This window comes from Alligator mississippiensis, chromosome 3 (assembly GCF_030867095.1).
Source record: "Alligator mississippiensis isolate rAllMis1 chromosome 3, rAllMis1, whole genome shotgun sequence".
Taxonomy (NCBI): Eukaryota; Metazoa; Chordata; order Crocodylia; family Alligatoridae; genus Alligator; species Alligator mississippiensis.
The window spans coordinates 90152641-90174003 of record NC_081826.1 but is presented as its reverse complement, the minus strand read 5'-3'; positions in this window follow the sequence as shown (position 1 = coordinate 90174003).

Here is a 21363-nt window from a genome sequence, read left to right as displayed (position 1 = left end):
AGCTGCTCTAATTAAAGCAGCCCCCCCATCCCATAGCATGTGTATAGACACCCTTTGTGTCCCTTTGCTTCTCTTACTAGTTTTTTAAAATTCAAACCTTTTAATGTAATTCTATTGCTAAGAACTTACCTTTTTTCCTTTTTGTTATTATATATTTATTTTGATAGTTGCTTCCTTTTTTTCTAAGCTATGTTGTATTTTTTAAAGTAACTTTCTTTCTTGATAGAGTGACTTTTAGGCATCTAATAAAATACGCTTACAGATTTCCACTTAGCATTCACATAATTTTGTTTGTTTGTCCAGATGACATGACTCATAATTGTTTTCAGCTTTGTGAAACTAACCCTTAACAGGACCAGGGGCATGTATTGCTAGTTGGTACCATGGTTTGTTTACACTAAACAAATGTAACCACTAATTTTTAGTTCTATGGTCCAATAAAAATCCCCTCATCTTGGATGTTACTCTTCTCAAATTAGAAAGATTCATTAAAAAATTTTTAGAAATGTATAGGTTGTTTTAGTACTGGCAATGGAAGACCTTCAGCATTTGTCACTCAAACTGAAATTCTCCAAGATAACACAGCTTTCCCCCTACTTGATATGGAAAGGTACTTCAATTGTTTTTGACTAGGGGGCTCAATATGTGCCAGATTAAAGTAGTTATCACAGGACTCTTAGAAAATATTGGAATGCCAAGCTTTTCCAAAGTGTAAGTCTGAATAGAGATGTCATAATTGTGCCTCATCTATATATGCCAAAGACAAAAAGTCTGCATTTCTGCTAAAAAATAAGTCTTTTTTAACTTTTTTCTTATTTTCATGAATATATTTTAAGTTTTTCTAAAAGGAGGAAATATATTTTCATTTTCATCTAAATACTCTTTCTTGAAAATTTGATGTTGCTTGTCTCATGAATATTAATGGAGATTCTAAGTCTAGTACTGAGCAAATAATTCAATTTAAACCACATTCATGCCTCTTTTGTATTCCCTTTCCTCAAAGTTTTGAGCAGGCAAACTGCACTACTATGAGTAGTCACAAAAGGCACATTTTAAAGTAAAATGCTGAAAAAATTATAAGAGGATTTCAAACCACAGGCTTGATTGTAAGTCTCAATTTGCATTTTGTCGGTTAGTTACATAACCCATTCTGGTACATTACATACATAATATTGGGAAAGTAAAGCTGCCTGTAAACATGCCAGTTTGCGTTCTAATTAGAATGCATTGGAGCAGACTTGATTAATTGACTCTGCTCCACGTTCTAATTAGAATGCTCCAACATTGCCTTACCATCACATGTCTTAGGCTCTCCCACATATTAAAATGGCCATAGGGATGCTTTAATTAACTTAAAGCGCCCCATGGACATTTTAAAATATGTGTGTGTGTGTGGGGGGGGGTGCTTAATACACACGACAGTGAGTTGTTTTAGTTAAAGCAGCTATTGGGGAACAGCTGTAATTAAAATAGCCATTCCCCATCCCCAAGCACATGTATAGGCACCCTAAATGACCAACCCAGAATGATGACAATATTCCCAACAAAATATTTGTAAAATTAACTAGCAAAGACAAATTATTCACTTAAAAACTCATTAATCATTTTAAATAACTCATTAATGGTTTTTGGTAAGAATTATTTTACAAATAATTCATGAATGAAAAATAAAACAACAACAACAAGAACAAAATACACTTTTTGAGACCTATTCACGCAGCTCCATCCATAACTAATAAAAAGGAGAAAAATATAAATAGCCACATAGCGTACCTTCTTATGCATAATTTCTAATTTTGGTGACAGCTTCTCATTTGAAGATCCTCAATGTACCTGCATAGAAAGGAGGATCCAAACATACCTGTTCTCTTTTGGGAGATTATCAGTGAGAGAAGTAACTCTCCTGACACATGTAACTGACCTAACTTTATTAGGTTGATTACTTCATAGCAAGGACATGCCACTTGGTGGCAAAGCCAGAGGTCGAGCACATTCTTTGGCTGTGCTGCTAGCTAGCAAGTGGCTCTCCTGTGTGGAGACTAGGTAATGGAGACCTCATTTAAAGTGGAAAAAAAGGACAACTACCCGGGGCTTACTGGGCCACTGTTCCTAACTTTTCATTTACATGAATCATGACAGAGACTGCTGGGAAAAAATAACCCTTGTCAATTGCAGCAAGGAGGCTGTATCAGATATGCAAATATAGATGTAGACAGAAGCAAATATGGAACTATGGACAAAGCTTATCGAACACACCATGAGTTACATAAGGGATTTTGGGGCTTTCACTGCTCAACAAAGTATAGAGGCTAGGCCCTGACTGGAGAAGCGTTTTTTGCTTTATACCAGCTAAGGTTGTAGTTCTGTAACATTTGTGAGGTGTCAGGTTGCTAAGAATTTTTTACTTTCATGAAATATGCCTGGTTAATATGTTCAAGTGTGTTGTTTAATAAAAATGATATCTGCCAAAATAAATTACCAAAGTGCATTTTATGATGCTTTATTTTTTATTTTCCCCTTCTGGACATCAACTACTCAGGTTGTGAGAGTTACTGATTCATAAATAAGGCAAGAGTTATACTAAATTCTAACCATGAACTTAAATCAGGCTCTGTCAACTTATCAGTTTTTCCTTTGTATTCAAGTGTGAAGATGACAGATTTCCACTTTTGAAAACTAAGTTTTGTTTTGTGAAAAACTCCTAGGGAGAGCTAGAAATGACTTCCCACCTCTTCAACCTGTGAAAATATGACCTCCCTTGATTTTTACTTTTAATAATAACTTTGTTGCACTGATATGCTGGTTAATGCAAGTCAACCAGGTAGCTAGTTTAATTTTGGATTGCTGCTAAGTTTTGGATAGTCCTCAAACATTTCCCTGAGTGATGAAGAATTTTCAGAATATTCAAGAAACATGATTTGGATGCCTGCTTAATGTGAACTTATAAATGCCCTTCTCATTAAATGCTGACAGTGATGTCTCCCTGCCGAAGGAAACTATGGAGAAGGGAATCTTGAAAAACAGCCAGCTTATACTCAGTTGAGATATGGCTGAGGTGATAATAGTTGTCAGGAGGAAATTCTTTAAGGAAGTAGAAGGAGCTGTGATCACTTCTCAGCAGAAGGTAATTTTCAAGAGGATGTTTATTCTGGAGTCCTGTTGGATTTACCAATATTCACTGAAGTTTGTGTACTAACAGTGGACAAAAATGCCTTTTTCAGTTTTGTTTAATCAAAAAACTATGGCTAACTGCTCAGATGTTGCCTTTATTAACACAGCTTTGTTACATCAAGTTCCTACTAGATGACCGAAGTACAGTAAGGACAACCAGAGATTAAATATAGTTCCAAACACAGCAGCCTGCTTACCACTGCATATGAAGGGAACAGATGAAAGCATGCTATACATTATATTATTGAATCTGCAGTAGCTATCAATCCAATTCCATATTTCATTTCAGCTGATCTGCCCAAGCAGTAGTGGAGCCATGTGCTGCTCCTTAGTCAAGAAGACTGTTATTTAGGCCTTCGCAAAACCTGCCTTTTTCAAAAGTTGTTCTTTATAAAAATGGGGAGATTCTTTAAGTTGTCATGTTTTGGCCAGCAGTGTGAACATTAAATAAATGTGTGTGGAATATTAAATGCACTTGGAACTGTAACACCATTCCAAGTGATTTTAAAACTTCAATTACTAATAATAAATCCAATTAATTTTTGAACAATCTTTCCTTATGTGAAACTAGGCTTGCCTTAGTTTTTGCTCATCAGCTGCATAAAACATATTTGAATGGTAGATTATTGAAGAAACAAATATTATTGTACAGTCTGCTAAAGCTGCATGTCTAGAAAAGCTGGCCTGATTTTTTTCATCAAAGCATCGTTTTTCACTGGAAAATGCTATCTTGTCAAAACCCAAACATTTTCATGGAGATATTTCAGTTTTAACTAAGCTTTCTTCGAGAGACATTTCTCAGGTCCAGGATAGAATGTCTGACTAAGACAACTCCAACATATCATATAGCCCAGAGTAAAGGGCACTTACTTGAGAGGTCCCTGCTCTGATTCACACCAGGATACTGAACAAAGGTCTCTCACATCCCAGATGACTTCTAAGTCACCAGGCTACTAGCTAGTCTGTGCCACAGATATAAAAACTGACTCTATAGACTGGTGGCTAGGGAATTCACGAGATGCCTGAGCCCAAGTCCCTGATCCAATCAACGTACAAGTAGGAAAACCAAAAGGGAAAACAGAGAGCTCCACTCTAGAATAGCTGAAGTAGTCAAGACACTCTCATGGGATTTAGGAGAATGGCTGAGTAGCAAGGGGATGCTTTTATGACTAGAATTTTAGCCTGTTTGCAATGATGGGGGTCTTTATTTCATTCTTTCCCTCTCTCAGATCTCAAGGTTTTTAATTTTAGTCTGATGCAGAATGAGAACATCTTTGAAACCTCAAAGTTTTGTGGGATAGAAAATTATTTTCTACGCAGCTCTCAGGAATATCTTTTCTCTTGCAATGTGGATATGTTCTACCACCCGCTGCAGAAAAGTCAGACTTGCTTAGGTCATGTCACTCCCTGCTGCCTGCAGTCTACAAAGACCAAACTTCTTGATGCTGCTAGATAAACTGAATGTTTCATGGTATTTATTCAACTAATTGCTTAGTTCAACTGCATTTCCCAGATCTCCTCAATTTAAGCCATGACTGACATCTATTCAAATGAATGGAAGTGAGGAAAATCCTGAGATGAATCAAATATCGACTTAAAGCATTAAGGGGTTTGCATCTAGTCAATACTGACCTTTTCCAATTGGAAAACCTGAGGGGGGAAAAAGACTTGCTTTTCATACCAATCCAACAATGGAAGTAAAATCAGGAGGATCTTTCCCTACAGTTTTACAGCCAGGTTTTTAATGAAATTCTCTAGATCTCTCCTTGGGATTCAGAACTATGATGTATAAAACCTAATATTAACTTTTGTAAAGCATCTGCATATTAAATTACCTTAATCTTCTCCTTTTTGTCTCTTTGAACTGGATCATCTCTCCTCTTAATATTCAACCACTCTTACCAATGTCAAAACACATGGGTAAAGGTAGAAATATAGGGAGCATTGTTATTCAATGAGACTTATGTGAATGGTTTATGATCCTACCATATTTTATTTTCACTTACATGAAAATAATTCTGTTGACACCTGACTCTCACTGATTTAAGTGAGAGAAGGATTAGGCTCCCTATACAAGTCACATCTACAGTTGGCCTGCAGAAATGCAGACACTCAAAGTGCAAGCAGAAAACTGAATTTGCAAAGCAAGTAATTGTGTGCCCAAACAAGCACTTATTTTTACCTCACTGTACATATTTTAGGAATGGATGTTTGAAAGCTAAATCCTACATTTTTAATAAAGTGCATTGTGGAGCCATTTAAAATATATAAAGCATTATACAAATACTGATAGTTGCTATTGTTCTAAGAGAAAATCAAGTTTCAAATAGCAGCAATGGAAGTTGCACAATGGAAGAATTTGGGTTAAATTAGTATCCAGATCAGTAATATTTTAAATATAATCAAAAGGTTTGCTATATTGACATTATTTTAATATTCTGACATATTATTCTGTAATGTCTTTCTGAAACAGGTGGTGCAGATAGTGAGTGCAGTAGCCTGGGCAGAGAGACTGGGGCTATCTGTGGGAGCTGGGTCCAACTCCTTGACCCTAGTCCTTCTAGGTGTCAGTTTAGAGGCAAGACCCAAGAGCTAGTGGGGTTCAGTGTTGAAAATCTCCAGGGTGTCAAAGTCCCTCAAGATGCTTTTGAATGCTTGAAGCTGTAGTGGGAGAGGCGGAGGGAGTGGGCATGTCTTGTTCAAACCCTCTCTCCCCCTTGCCTAGCATCCACTGTCTGTCACTGTGTGAGATGGTTACTGAGCTAGACAGACCTATGATTTGACTTAGTCAATGCCAGTTTTTGTGCTCTTATGTTCTTTTGATAAAACACTGACTGGCCTTAAGGATAGTGCTGTAAACTACCTTTACAACCTCCTGTTTTGTAAGAAAGCTGGAAGCAGGTTCAGGGCTGCTCCAGGTTATATGAGCTGTGGTTCCTCTCTGTCAAATGTTTTACTGATGGGGAAACACTGTGAGTTTTCATCCCTGTCCTGTGGAGGCTGAGTGGGCTGGAGGATAATAAGTAGATGGCATAGAAATGCCTGCATCTGCTTTATGCCATTTTATTCCTTTTGCCAGGGGAATTCCCAAGTTGTCTGCTCAGGGTTTCTATACTCTCTTTGTCCTAAACTGTTGATACAAAGGATCTGTAATATAGGACAGGATCTGGCCCCCTGAATAACAAACTTATGTAACTGATAGATGGAAAGGATTAATTTGGGTCTTCATTCAATATCCATCCTGATGCTGAACTATTCCCTACAGTACATTTTTCTAGTATTTTTTCACTTCACTTTTAACTAGGGTTACCATATGTCCAGGTTTTCCCAGACATGTCCTCTTTTTGGGTCCTCTCATTTCCATCTGGGTGTTTTTTTAAAATATCAGTAAATGTCTGGGATTTTGTTCTGCCTCTGCTTTCCTCGCACTTCCTGGCTTGCCCCAGCAAGGACCTGCTTGGGACTGAGGGGAGTGAGGGAGGGGCATCACATGCGTCTGTTCACAAGCTCTAACAGTTGCATGAAGGTAAGGCCAGGGCTTGGGGAGCGTGTGTGTGTGTGTGTGTGTGTGTGTGTGCACATGTGTGCATGAAGGGGGTGAGTACCTGTCTGTGCTGAGGCTACAGCTGTGTGGGGAGGGAAGGAAGGTGCCTGGCCCTCCAGTGGAGGAAGGGGGTGAGGTGGGTTCTTCAGGGGCTGCAGGGAGCTGCATGGGAATCAGGGCTGGGGGATGGGGAGCTGCGGGTTGTGAGTGAAGGGCAGCAGCAGGGCTGGGGGGCTGTGGCTTGGGAGTGAGGGGCAGGGGTAGGGCATGGGCACATCAGTGCCCCCCAGTCACATTTACGGCCCCCCCCCCCCACAGGAGTCCCTTTTTTTAAAACTGGAAATAGGGTAATCCTACAACTGTACTTATTATATAACTTGTCATAAAGTTCAAGCAGTACAGAATTGCAGGAGCTTGGTCTGCAAGGCAAAGTTACAGTTGTTTGCTTGGCAAATGAAAGGCAAACAGGTTTGCTTTTAAGAGACACACCTTAGTAAAGAGCATCCCTGAATAAACCTCAATTTAAAAAGTTCATTCAAAGAGGATGATAAATTTGGCATTCACTTTCACTATATAAAGGATAAACTATAAATACTCTAGTACAAACATGTTGTGAAATAACAATGGAAACATTATTGAAATCTATCTACCAAAACAAATCCAACCAGGATTAGATTTAATTCACTTCAAAATTACTGTGGCCTTTTTCATATATCAGAAAGTTTAGGTAAAGAGAAATGAAGGAAGAGAGAACATAACATTTCTTCTCTGGATTCATGTCACTCATAGGTATTATAAGGCTTGAGTCTTCTCTTGCCTAGTGTCCTACCCCCTTGCGACATCAGGGTGAGATCTTAAGAATAGTATTGCCTGCGTGTCCTGTTAGTTGTTCCCTTTTTCCTGCCTCGCCTTGAAGTTCTTCCTGGGAGACAGTCTCTGCAGGTATCCCGTGAGATCTCACTCATTTGGTTTCTTCATGGGGCTCAACCTCTCCTTTACCCCACCCCTACCACAACCAGGGCTGGAACAGGTGTCCTTGTCTCGGAGTTCGCTTTGCCTTGATGATAGGTTCTCACCTGTGCTGCCCATCGTTTGTGGGAGAGCTGCTCCCTGGCCAGAGGCCTGTCCTCAGCCATTCTTTGGCTTGGGCTAATGTCCCTGCAACTAACCTCATCATGGCTTTGTGTTAATAAAATTGTTTAAACAATAACTTAGGAAACTAACTTAAAGCTCAATTGACCAGCCTCCACTGGTATACTTTTGTGGTTACTGGGTTCTCACTACAAACTGAATTATGGGGCTGTTTAGCATCTTGCTGTGCCTCTCAGTCCTGATAGGGCCCTCTCTGGGCACCCATACCATTGGCCACCACTCCCAGCCTTGATTGTCTGGGGCTTCATGCCCTGCCTTGTCTTTGGGGCCTCAACCCTCTAGAGGGGCTGCTCTCACTCCAGTGGCTCCCCTCTGGGCTTGGACCAGCCGCAGGCCCAGATGGGGCTTCACCATCAGACCTCATGTTGCGTCCCAGCTCCTGTCCTTGCTTTTCCCCACCAGGTACCTCTGGGCTCCAACACTGCCCATTCTGTTGAGGATCTGGGCCCTTATCCATCTCTCCCTTCACTGGGGCACACATCTGGCTCAGCTCCCTGGGTGAGCCACATGTGGCTTCCCAGCCGCTCTTCACCAGGGGCACACAGTTAGCTCAGCTCCTGGGGCGAGCTGCATGCGACTTCCTGGCCACTCTTCACTGCGACGCACAACTAGCTCTACTCCCTAAGTGAGCCACGTGTGGCTTCCCGGACCCACGCTGCCTCAGTAGATTCCTCCCCTACTGGCAGCAACTCTCGCTGACTGCTTCCCAGCTCACTGCCTCCACACTGCTCCTTACTATCTTGGTGGACATGAAAAGGGGGGAAACCTAATTGGATACCATAATTTGGCTTTATTCTCAGTGGCCACATCTACACAAGATGCTGACTGTGAAGTTGTTACTGTGTAGTCATTTAGTACTTGCATACACAAGTACTAAATGACTATGCAGTAACCAGAGTTACGGTGCAGTAGCATTGCTGAATGGCTTTTAGGTATCACATGATGATACTACACAGTAGTAACAAGCTACTGCACAGTCAACATCTTGTGTAGACACAGCCAGTGTGACTTCATGAAATAAACTCATCTACTGCTAAGTGTTTTAGCTTCACTGCAGTTGCATCAGGAATTGTTTTGTTGCCACGTGTATTGTTACAGACTCTGTTTGTTTAAAAGAAATCATTGTCAGTATAGTATCAATGATAAAGGATGGACTCAAGGATGGACATGAGCTGCCAGTGCAAGGAAGTGGTCAGTAAGGCTAACCGCACCTTGTCGTGTACCTACAGATGCATCACAAGCAGGTCCAGGGAGGTGATCGTTCCCCTCTATGCGGCACTGGTCAGACCACAGTTGGAGTACTGCATCCAGTTCTGGGCACCGCACTTCAGGAGGGATGTGGCTAACCTCGAGAGGGTCCAGAGAAGGGCCACTCGCATGGTTAGGGGGCAGCAGGCCAGGCCCTACAAAGATAGACTAAGGGGCCTGAATCTATTCAGCCTCCACAAGAGAAGTCTGAGAGGAGATCTGGTGGCCATCTATATACTCACCAGGGGGGACCAGCAGAAAATAGGTGAAGCTCTGTTCCCCTGGATACCACCTGGGATAACAAGGAATAATGGCCACAAATTGATTGAAAGCAGGTTCAGGCTTGATATCAGGAGGCATGACTTTACTGTTAGGGCTGCCAGGCTCTGGAATGGGCTCCCAAAGGAGGTGGTGCTCTCCTATACTTTGGGGGTCTTCAAGAGGAGGTTGGATAGATATCTGGCTGGGGTATTATAATCCCAGCACTCATTCCTGCTCAGGGTAGGGGGTTGGACTTGATGATCTGTTCAGGTCCCTTCCCACCCTAGAAACTATGAAATTATAAGTGCTCTGGCAAATGTGAAATTAGTACTTGCAGAAAAAAAATGTTCTTATTCATCGTTTTCCATTTACAGAAATGTCAGCACAACTTAATTTGGAGAGGGGTTCTTTCAAACACAAGTCTTGGAACACTAATAAATAGCAGTAATGCTTGAATCCACAGTATCCACAGTTAGAGATGTGACAATATGCACAGCACACTCATGTCATGAGGTAAATATTTTTGTGCATCCGTAAGACATGCACATTTAACTTGGTAAACAAGCATGAAAGCAGAATGAAGAAGTTGCTATGCAGAAGGAGCTGGTTGATGTGACATGGAAAGATCCAGCTATTCATTATCTCTCAAGTGACAAACAGTAAACATGAGCAGACATATAATGAATTGAGCTATTCAGTCTTATAAAATCGAATGGTTTCTCTCAATTTTCCCACTGCAAACTCCTTGGTTTATATATTCTGTTTGATGAAGCTATTTGAAAATCTATATTCTAGATCTCAGATTATTAGAAACATAATTTCCTACATGGACAGCAGTTTTTTAGACATACATGCATTTGTTCAATTGACAAATAACAAAGAGTTTATTTTAAAATAAATGCTCACAGAATAGTAGGCTAAGAATGAATCTCTTTCACAATGACTTGTCATCACTTCAACCCTCTTTGTCTTGTCAGTCTATGTGCAGCATTCTTTTGATAACATTTACTTCATTATATCAAGTCAGTAGGATATTGGGATTTTAATACAGATTTATTTACTAGGCTATTTTGGATACAGAACAAATGTTAACTATGTGTTTGGTGTGTACCAGAGCACAGAACTCTCACTTTCTATTCCCAGATTTTGTAGGCTCCTTTGATTCTTTCTTATTCTTTCTTTCATAGGCATTTTAAGTACGTTCTACATTGCAGAAGCCTCAGGGGCACGCCCCATCAATTATCATTTGGTTTATAAATTTGGTTGAGAAATACAACTATGTTATACAATATACCTGGATTCCTTTAAGACATTTGACTTAGTGCCAACTGAGTTTTTAATTAAAAAGTGCTATTATCTGAAATCAACAGAGTATCCACTAGACTCATTAAAAGCTGTCTCTGATTGATTTCAAAACAGTTTTTAATGGGGAGATCATTAAATCTATAATCTCAATTAAATCTACAATCTATAGCCCCATCCATTACCACAGGGGTCTTCTAGGGATGCGTTCTTGGTCTTATACATTTCAATATTTTTATCAATAATCTCAATGATAAAATCTTTGCTGATAAAGGTGACACACAGATGAGGGGAGTGCAGTAAATAATGACAGTTACTATTATAGAGTGATCTGAATCAACTGGTTAAACGACCACAGTTATTTTAATAGAAAGCATTTTAATGCAATCAAACATTAGGTAATATATCTGGGAACAAAGAATGCTGGAAAGGAAAATGCCTGGGAGAGGACTCAGAGAGAGACAGAGAAGGGTCACCATAGAAAACTACCTCAACATGAGCTCTTGGCACAATGCTGTAACTAATTGAGTGGGTTAATGTGATCTTTCTGTGTCTAAAAATGGGATGTTCAACTTGACACCAGGATGTGATCCTGTCTCTGTAAGCAGTGTTGATAAGAGAACTGCATGAAATCTCTGCGCATTTTTGTTGTTTATACTTCAAGGAGGACATGAAAACACTGGAAAGAGTTCAAAGGATGGCCACAGAAATCATTCAGGTTCCAGAAAACAGGCTTTAGGATCTGAGGCTCGGGGAGCTAAATCTATTCAATTTCTCAAGGAGAAGGTCAAGAAGTGACTTATTGATGCGTATAAGTATCTACACACAAAATAGTTAGTTAGCAGGGACTTTTTTTTTTAGTCCAGCACCAAAAAACCATAATGTGATCTGAAGTCTAAAATTTTAAGTTAGATGAATTCAACCTTGAAATAACATTCATTTTTATAGCACTACAGGTAATGATACAATGGAACAATTTATGAGGGAATAGAAAGGCCCTCTAGCCTGTGGCATCTTTAATCGGGATTAGATATCTTTTTAACAACTAAATTGTAGACCAGCTTCTGAGAAAAATTATGTCCTGAGTATATCGATCACCTGGTGTATACCAGGTATCACCAACACACAGAGGACTAGTGTGGGGGTTAGTGGGATGTCATAGATATTTCCAGGATTTGGATTTACTAATATAGTGATTGGTCTATTGTTTAGGTGTGTTCCATTTTATTATTTTTATGTTTGTAAGAATGACTGTATTTGATGTGAATGTATTTTTTGTATTTTTCTAATGAGACTAGAAGTAATAAGTCACTGAAATGAATGCTAGTTAAAGTCAGTCAATAGCTTTTCATACTAAAGAGGAACAATGCTTTGCTGGAAAGAAGGTAAACTCTTTGAGAATTTGCATTTGAGATGGCTGTGCATATTGGCCTGCCAAGAAGGTGTCAGGGGTACATAAGTCATCCCAAACAATTGTAGTTTACATTTCAAAGGGGAAAGCCTTGGCAAGGGGAACACCTGGTGGAATCTAATCAAAGATTGATGTTTCATGTCCTTGAATGGAAAGAGAGAGAGGCTATATCCCTTGTGAATACTTGATAGCAAAGGATATTGGAATAACAGTCTATCCATCTGGGAGAATGTAAATATTTCTTCATTTCTTGTTATAATTGCATATTAGAAACACCTGGCCTAACAGACAGATGCATAACCAGGGGAGGAAATTATCTGCATAATATATACAAACTCCCTGAGAATTAAATAGAAAAATCTTCAAAAGTAGACATAGTTAAGTATTTAGGAAGTGTTAGGGGAAGCACATGGCTGCCTGGTAACCCAAAAGCTTTGGATGATTTAGTCCCCCAGGTGGTGGAAGCTGGGATAGAGAGAAGTAGCTGTGTTTGGCTAAAGGCAGGCAAAAGGCAGGGTAGATGTGCACCTCATAGATTAACTAAATAAGATATGTATAGAGCACAAGGTTGTGTGAACTTGAGTTCAGTTAATCAGATGCTGTGAAAGCTTAAGCATAGAATAAAGTATGAAGTGGAGTGAGTAGAGTTGAATACAAATGGTGGGCAAAGAAGAGGGAGAAGAAATGGGGAGAGGGAAATGGGGAAAGGGAGAGTAGGGGAAGCAAACAAGGAAAGAATTCATAGGAACAAAGGGGTCACAAAAACTAATCCAGGAACTAGCATAAGAATCTGTAGTCCCCGTTTAAACCATACTTAACGCAGTCCGGTCTATGGAAACTGGGACAACCAGGAATGTAATGACAAGCTGTTTGCAGAAAACTGACACACAGGTTAGAGTGAGGAGCTGAAATTTCAGCTGAGTGGTGCAGAGTGAGATTTCCACCATATTTCTTTATGGTTATTTTCTGGTATCTGTTTGTTTCAACATACAGTTACTGTTTAGATGTTTTTCTTGCTTATGCAATAAAACTTTTAAAAATCATTTGTAATATCTTGGATTGCCAACTACTACAGGAATTAAGAATCCAACCCCCTCCCCCCCAACCCCCAATCACTCCCATCCTGACATTTGAGATCTCTAACTCTCCCCTGAAGTTGAGATGTTTGCAGGAGTAGATTACTGCACCTGAATTTTAAAGTATGGTAGCATCAATAATATAGGATGTTTGCAAGGGAAATGAAACTTCACAGGATAAAATGCGATCAGTGCCTTAAGGCTTACTCTGCACTTTCAAACTATTTATAACATTTTAAAAAAGATAGAGAACATGATGCAAAAACAACTTTTACTAATATAATGAACATATCCAGTTCCAAACTCCGAGCAGCTTAATGAATCAATGTCCACAAAGCATTGATGTTCCATAAATTTTGCCATGCAGAGAGGTTGGAGCCATGATAAAAGAGGCAAACATTTTTTTTTGGTGATACCTTTTGTTGGACCAATTATATCATTGGGAGAGATGATAGACAAGCTTTGGGGAGCAAGATGCCTTCCTCCTTTGTGTCTGAAAGCTTGTCTATCATTTCTCCCAAAGATACAGTTGGTCCAATAAAAGATATCACCAAAAAAATCCTTGCCATACAGAGATAAATTTATTTCAGCAATTTTTCTTTATGTTATTCCCAGTGACCAAATATCACCCTATTTCTTAGGCCTGATTTTTATGATGGACAGTGTAATGCATGGGAGAATATTCTCAATTCATTGCATGGAACTTTAACTGCACAAATCCCATTACAGGAGATGAGAACAGTGAAGCTAAAACCGTGCTGATTGAATGAAGAATATGTTGTCCCCAGAGGTTTTTGAGTATATCACACAATTGTGTAGGAGGCCTCTATTACCTCATAGACTGTCTCAAGGGAGAATAAAAGAATTAAAGTCTGCCATGAAAAACCTTCAGGGAGATGCTTTATACAACCAAGTAATAAATCTGCCCCTATCTAAGCCTCTCATATCTAGAAGACAGAGAAAAGCTGGGCTAAAATGTTCATAAATCCCACCATTTAAATTCAAATTACCACTCTCAAATGCACTGTCATAAGAAGGCCTCAGCTGAAAAGCACTCTTAGGACCAACCCCACCAGCTCAAACAATACAGTTAATAATGGGACCACATCAGTGCACCTTATACCTTTGATCTCTTAGGTGGTGCTTGGCAATGTATAGAAGGGACCTGGGCTGGTGATGATTTTCTTTTGGCCCGGTCTTTTCACTGACAACAGGATCAAGTATCCTGAGTCCAAAGCGTTTTTGTGAGGGCTTCCCAGTCTCTTGAGTAGGTATACATGAAAGCTGTCATCCTGGCTCTGAGTCTTTCAATAAGCATAGTCAATTAAAGAATGCTCTGACAAGTCAATGAACCAACCAGAAAACTTGATAAGACCTACAGTAAAACACTAAAGGATTCAGAACTGAATTTTCTCCAAGTCTGAGAAAGTTTGAGGCCTAGCTTTTGGTTTGTTCCCCTCTCTGTGTAGTGCCTTCGTTTTACTTATTCAAAACCCCAGTTCTAACTGGTGTTGATAATACACAGTGGGGTAGGTAGAAGCAAGGGTCATTTAAAATCCAGCCAGGAGAGAATCGTAGTATCATAGTATCATAGTTGCTAGGGTCAGGAGGGACCTGAACAGATCATCTAGCCTGACCCCCTGCCACAGACAGGAATGAATGCTGGGTTCACAAGACCCCAGGCAGGTGATCATCCAACCTCTTCTTGAATTTGCCCAAGATAGAGGCGAGGACCACTTCCCTGGGTGTGATATAAATTGTATGTCCTGCATGAATGGAGTAATACGAGGGCTGTAGTGTGTAATGACTATTTGCAAAGGATTTGCTATGCAATTTACCATGCTCAGTGGTTTTCACTAGGTATTATGTGGTATATTCCTAACACTGTCTAAACTCAGAAACCCACCAATGACAATATGGCAAGATAGATATATAGCCAAATTCTAAAATTAGTTTCAAATTCATTAAATGTTGTATCATGACCAGCCCTGCTTGGTCACAGAGAGACTTCCTTTTTTTGTCAGTCATTATGTTGAGTCCTGGTAAAAAATGACTACCCAAAAGACTGAAGAAAGGTGAGCTAAGGGTCACATAACCCCTGCTTACAGAGAGTAAAAGGTGGCCTAGTGGAGGACATGTTTTACCTATTGAAGGGGCAGTGAAGGTGCTGCTGTGCCCTCTTGCAGTGACTGAATGAAGCTCCTGTTTCTACAACTGCCAATTTAGTGCCATGGGGGCCACATCAGTTGACGTCAGTGGGATCGTGATCAGAGCCAGTGTCACTAAAGCAAGCTCAACTGACCAAATGTTTCTAGAAACTACTTAGAGGACAATTAATTATTTAATATCTAAATCTAGTAGGTGAGTAGGTTTTTGTAGTGGAGGAGATAAAAATAATAGTGCACCTCTGGAAGGCCTGTGATTAGTCATTAAATCCTCAACTTTCAGGACAGAGTCACATTCAGCTGGTTGCAGGAAAGCAGAATAGTGAAGACATAAGCAGAAGAAAAGATCTGAGGGCATTGTTACATGTCCTTTGGGGTGCGGCACCGGGTAGTTTAATTAGCGAGACTCGCTAATTAAAAGCACCTGCGCATCACTTGTATCAGTGTCCCCTGCTGAAAAAATGGTGGCGAGGCACTTTGAATTAAAGCTCATTGAACGTGTTTTATTTCAAAGTGATCTGCCGCCATCTTTTTAGCACAAGGACGCATGGGGATGCTGATACATGTGACTCAGAAAGCTACCCTTAATTTCTGTGCTCCAGCAGACTCAATTAATCGCTGGATTTCCAGCACCTTGGAGCAGGCTTCCCCACTTCTGTAGGAGCCCTGAGTCTTACAGAAAAGAAGTTATGCGGCCTTCCGCCAGCTACACTAGTGACTGAAATAGAGACAGACAAGCTGGTCAGATGCTTGAAGTCATAAATCTCACTCAGGGGGGAACATAAGACAGGTAGTTTCACTTAGAACAAGTGTACACCGATCCTAAGAGACACTGTAGTCATGATACAGCAATGACAAATGTAATTCCAGCTACAAAGGAGCTCTATCATATGCCAGAAGAGCCAAAGACCTTGTGAAATACAGAAAAAGGCAATAAAGTTGTAACAGAAAGTCTTCAGAGACAAAGGAAGAAAAAGAAAAAAGTGAAATGGGAAAACGTTCAGGTAACATACTTTTTTTTTCTGATTACATACAAGAAGCTAGATCCACGTTTAGATTGCTGCACTGCTGAGTCAATGGAGCCTATCACAATAGGGCTTCATTTTTTGACCCCTAAGTTCAACCATAATAAACATAATAAATAATAATACAAAAGAATGCTGTGGAGCAAAGTAAAAATGGAGGAAATGTATGAATTAAAATTGCTTGTGGAGCTAGAATCTTGTAAAATATTGTGCAATTATTCTGTAATAGAACCAGGACTAAATATCAGATCTCATGGTTTCCAGGCTAATATAATCACTCTTTTTACAACTCTTTGCTTCAGTCCTCCATTTTATGCACCTAATGAATAACTATGGTGTGTCCAGGTAGTTAAAACACTATCATAATGCTTATACACAAGGGCACAAAATTAAGGTTGTACAGACAGCCCTAACCCTGGCATTTCTTAACATTTGAGTGCCTGCATTTTTTACCTTAAAATTCTATTAACATAGTGCTTTATATGCAATTTACTGGTTTTTTGAAAAAAAAAATCAAATCAAAATAATACATTCCAGCAAAAGAAATAATATAAACTTCAACAGAGCTGTCAAAAGGTTTGGAACCCAGTCCAACAGCCCAGCCACTTGAGTTAAAGGAATGAGTGCTAGCACCAGTGAGCTGTTAACTTCAGCGTGGAGATGATACCGAAGGGAATGTGGAACACTTTTCTATGACATACATACTTGTTACACAGCAGCAAAGCATTGGAAGTTAGAATGCCTGGATTCTATTTTTGCCTTGGATGGGAGTGAGGTTGGGAGGTTACAGACAGCACAATCAAGCATTTATATTTGGCACATTTACCCTGAAAGATATTCTGTTTGTGGACAAGGCTCTCTAGGCAGGTTTGTATTCATGGTTCTGCCTGAAGTAACTTTGTACAACACCTTGGTTACCCAATCTGTAAAAGAAGGAAACTTACCTGTCAGCTGATGAAGGACTTAGTAATGAAGGCTTCAAAGTTCATAGAAAAATCAATACTGATCAGTTCAAGAACGGGGGATGGAATTTATGATCCATGAATGTCTCCTAGCTCAGCATTTCTCTCTATGGGCCAAAGGGGTGCTGGTTCGTAGGTTCTCTTTAGAGCTCTGTTCACTGGATCTGGACAGAACGATTCTTTCAAAATGTATTCCAAGGGAGAACATAATTTCAGCAAAATCTAAATTTTCTATGGGACAATTCCGATGTTGAACAACTTTGATATTATGATGGGAGAATCAAAACAAAGTATTCTGTTTCAATTCAGGTTAACGTGAATCAAAACACTGCATTTTATTGACCTGAATTGAATTGAAATGTTTCATTTTGGGTCAGTTTGACATTGATTTATCTTCATCTAAACTGTTGCAGTGCTTCATAGGAGCTGTATTTCAGGTATTCTTCCTTTTTTGCTTGTCTGCTTGTCTGGATTACATCTCCCATAATGCACCACATTCCCCTCTGAGAATAAACCATTGCTGGCCTTATGAGAGTTCCATAAGCATGGCACATCCTAGGAAAAGTAGGGAACTCAGCCCATACAGAAGCCTGGGGACCTGAGGCATGGCAATAGATCAAGTGAATGTAGTACAACGTTAAATTAACAGTACAAAATATTTTATTTTGGGAATGAAATGGGGATGAAAACAAATGTAGAAATAGTGGAATTTCCTGTGGGACAGGGAGTTTTGTTTTTTTACCAGTTCTGTTTAAATGGCTTTAGAAGCTAGTTTTTAGAAGCTATAAAAGAAGCTTTACTGAGCATACACAAATGATACTGGTCACATTAATGTGTATCTTCAGGGGGACAAGAAAAAGCACTTCACTGACTCCTATTATGATTCAATCTTAGGTAATTTTTATACTCTCTAACTTATAGGTGAAACCATCTTTGTGTGTGTACAGTATCTAGGACAAAACACAATGAGGGTATCTAGATGCTGCCGAATACTGCTAAAAATAATGTATGTACTATCTAATGTACCGTGGAATTTATGTTGACAGCAGTGCAGATGTGACAAGGGATAGGAAGGCCAGAAGTCTGTCAATCATGTGAAGTAGAAATGGAATAATTTCATGTATAATAATAATGGAATAATGCCATTCATATTTGGAATTTCAGATTTCTGGGTAGCGTGTGGAGTGCAGATAATCAGATTTTCCAGAAAAAAATCAAGAAATGTAACAATTTCTGGAGCAATAAATCATGCTGGACTTGTTAATGGTAGAGCTTAGCAAAATTTAGAGTTGCTATGTATGGGGAATTTCAGCTATTTCACCTTCATTTTTGGTCCTAATTGAGGGGAAAAATGTTAAAATATGGATGTTTTTTCAGGAATAGAAATTCTAAAAAATAAATTAGAAATACAGAATCAAAGTGTTTCAAAATGTTGTTTGAAGCAGAATGTTTTAACTGTCCTGGAATCAAAACATTTATAATTTCAGTTTGTTGGACTGAATTAAAGTGTGTTTTCCTGTTGTGGATCACTGTCTTATTGGTTGGAGTTTGGAGTCTTGATATCCATATTCTTTTCTGTGGGTCAGATCCCCGGGACAAAATGCATCTCTCATGTTAAACCCTGAGTTTTGCCACTCTCCCAACACACAGCTGGGTTAATGGGAAAGACACAGTACATTGTGGGAGTCCTGTTTCATGAGGTCCAAGCTGCAGCTCCCACAAAACAATTTCCAATAGGAAAAAAAATGGTTGAACTGATTTGAAATGAAATGGGCTGGTTCAACAAAACAAAGTATTTCAAGTTCCATCTGAGCAATCCAAAGCAAAATATTTTATTTTAATTTTCCTGACAATGAATCAGTTTTTTTGACATGGAAAATTTTGATTTTGCAGAAATTTCATTTTGCATTAGAAAATCATTTTAAAAGAAAATTCCCAAGCAGCTCTAGTTAATAGCTTGAAAAGCATCACAGCACTGTTGATGTTGCCATTATATTTAAAAATGTGAACTTGCCAGTTTTGCCCTTCCTTAAATAATTGAACTGAATAAGGATTCATTTGATCTGGTGGTGGCAGTGTGTGCCTGTGGGTGAAAGAGACAGAGAAACTTTAAAATAGCACAAGAAGAAATGTACCATTATGAAGAATTTCTGTTAGTGAGTAGGAAAAGGTTACTAATAAAAAATACTGCTAACTAATGCCTCAGTTGGTTCTGCAATGGCAGCTCCTCTTACAAGCTAAACTGTAAAAAGAATAAGGTAAAAAGTCTTGCTTTTGTCATTGATTTTACTGTCACAATTTGGCAGTTGCTTCTGAAAGATTGCGTGTAAGCTCTCTAACAGCAATTCCCAAAGCCTATTTCTTAAAGTGATGAAAACAAAGATAATGAACTCTCGCTGAAGATGATGCATAAGAAGAGTTAATGCAATTTGTTAGTTTTAACTACATTGGTTGTAAGATTATTAGACACACACAACACTGTGCACATGTACATGGTGTTATGTGAATGTGCATATTAGAATGTGAGTAGAAACCTACTGGTTAAATTAGTTGGGAAGAAATGTAACATTTCTGTGGAGTTCACTTGTAATTGAAGCTGCTCTGTTAGGATTATTCTGAGCTTGTGTGGGCAGCTCTAAAGGACAGATTTTAAACCAATCCACAGACTTGTTTTCTTCCCTTATTCTAAGAGACAAACAATTTGTCTGTATCTTCGAGACATAAAATGGAAAGAAAATGTGATTGTCCTAAATCTGAAGATGGAAGGGATGGGGGGAAATTAGAGATCAGGTTAAGGAAGAAAGAAGGAATTATGATAAAATCCTTCATTTCTCCACTTTTTTACCATTACCCTTTAAATCCTCTCCGTTGTACAGAGCAGCTCTCTTTCATCAATTCTAGTTGTTTTATAAGTAGCAATAGTCAAAGCTGAGAATGTCATGAGGTACTTTCCTACTTGCCCAATTGCCTGGAGAACTGCCTCCACAATGGTCTCAGGCTGTACCGACAAGAACAAGGTCAAGATTAAACTCAGGACTCTAAATCAGACCTTCAGTATTGCAAACCACAAGTGTTCAGAAATCCTGAGTTGGGCTAATTTTAATTATGAAATTGGCTTAAAGTTCATGAGGTTTTGTTTTGGTTTTTTTTGTGTTTGTTTGTTGCTTTTGAAATGTTGTGTTCTTGTTTTTTGAGGGACCAGATCAGTTTAGTCAAAGATACCGAAGCAGGACCTAGGCAGAATTTAGATGCCTAACAACCACAATCTAGAAAACATAGTAGGTGTCTATGTTTGGGAGGCACCTCCATTTTGGATTGTAAAGTTTCTTGGATGACCACGCTTGGGTTCCCAACCATGTTCAGAAATGATCCACTTTGATGAACTAGATATTTAAATCTCACTTACATTCCATTGCAGCCCATTGTTTCACTGTCCCTTCGTCCCCCTAGAACAGGACTAGGCATAGTGGATCAAAAGTAAATGGAGCTGTTTAGTGATCAGCCTTATTCAGGTGCCTAAGCTCAGGAGAGGCAGGAGTTCAAGCATGCCTGAATTTTATTGTTGTCTACTGGCTACCTGTAGGCATTTCAGGGCTTTCTGAACTGCCCTTTGGAGGTGCCTACTGCTCTTCATTTTCTGCTGACCTAGTTACTAACCTTGACCAAACTGGACTGCTTTTTAGAGGCACTAAAATCTCCCTATTGACTGTCAGTCATGGTTAAATTAGTTGTTCGCTTGGGTTGAGGTAATTATTTTTAGGAGCCGTGATGCCTAAATGTAGGCACATACCTGACAAAAGTGGATCTGGCCCTGAGTCTTTAGAAGGCACTTGGCTTATAAGCTTTACTCCTTAACCATGTGGGTTATAAATATTATTTTTTAAAATTCCAGCAGAAATTCTTAGGTAGTCAGATGATTCTGGGAACTGGGGCTATAGAAAAAACACCAAATATTGTGAGGTTCATGATAAAATGCAAAAGTTGACAACTGCACTTACACACTGTACTTTCACTAATCTGCTAGGGCATATACCAACAGGAGAAGA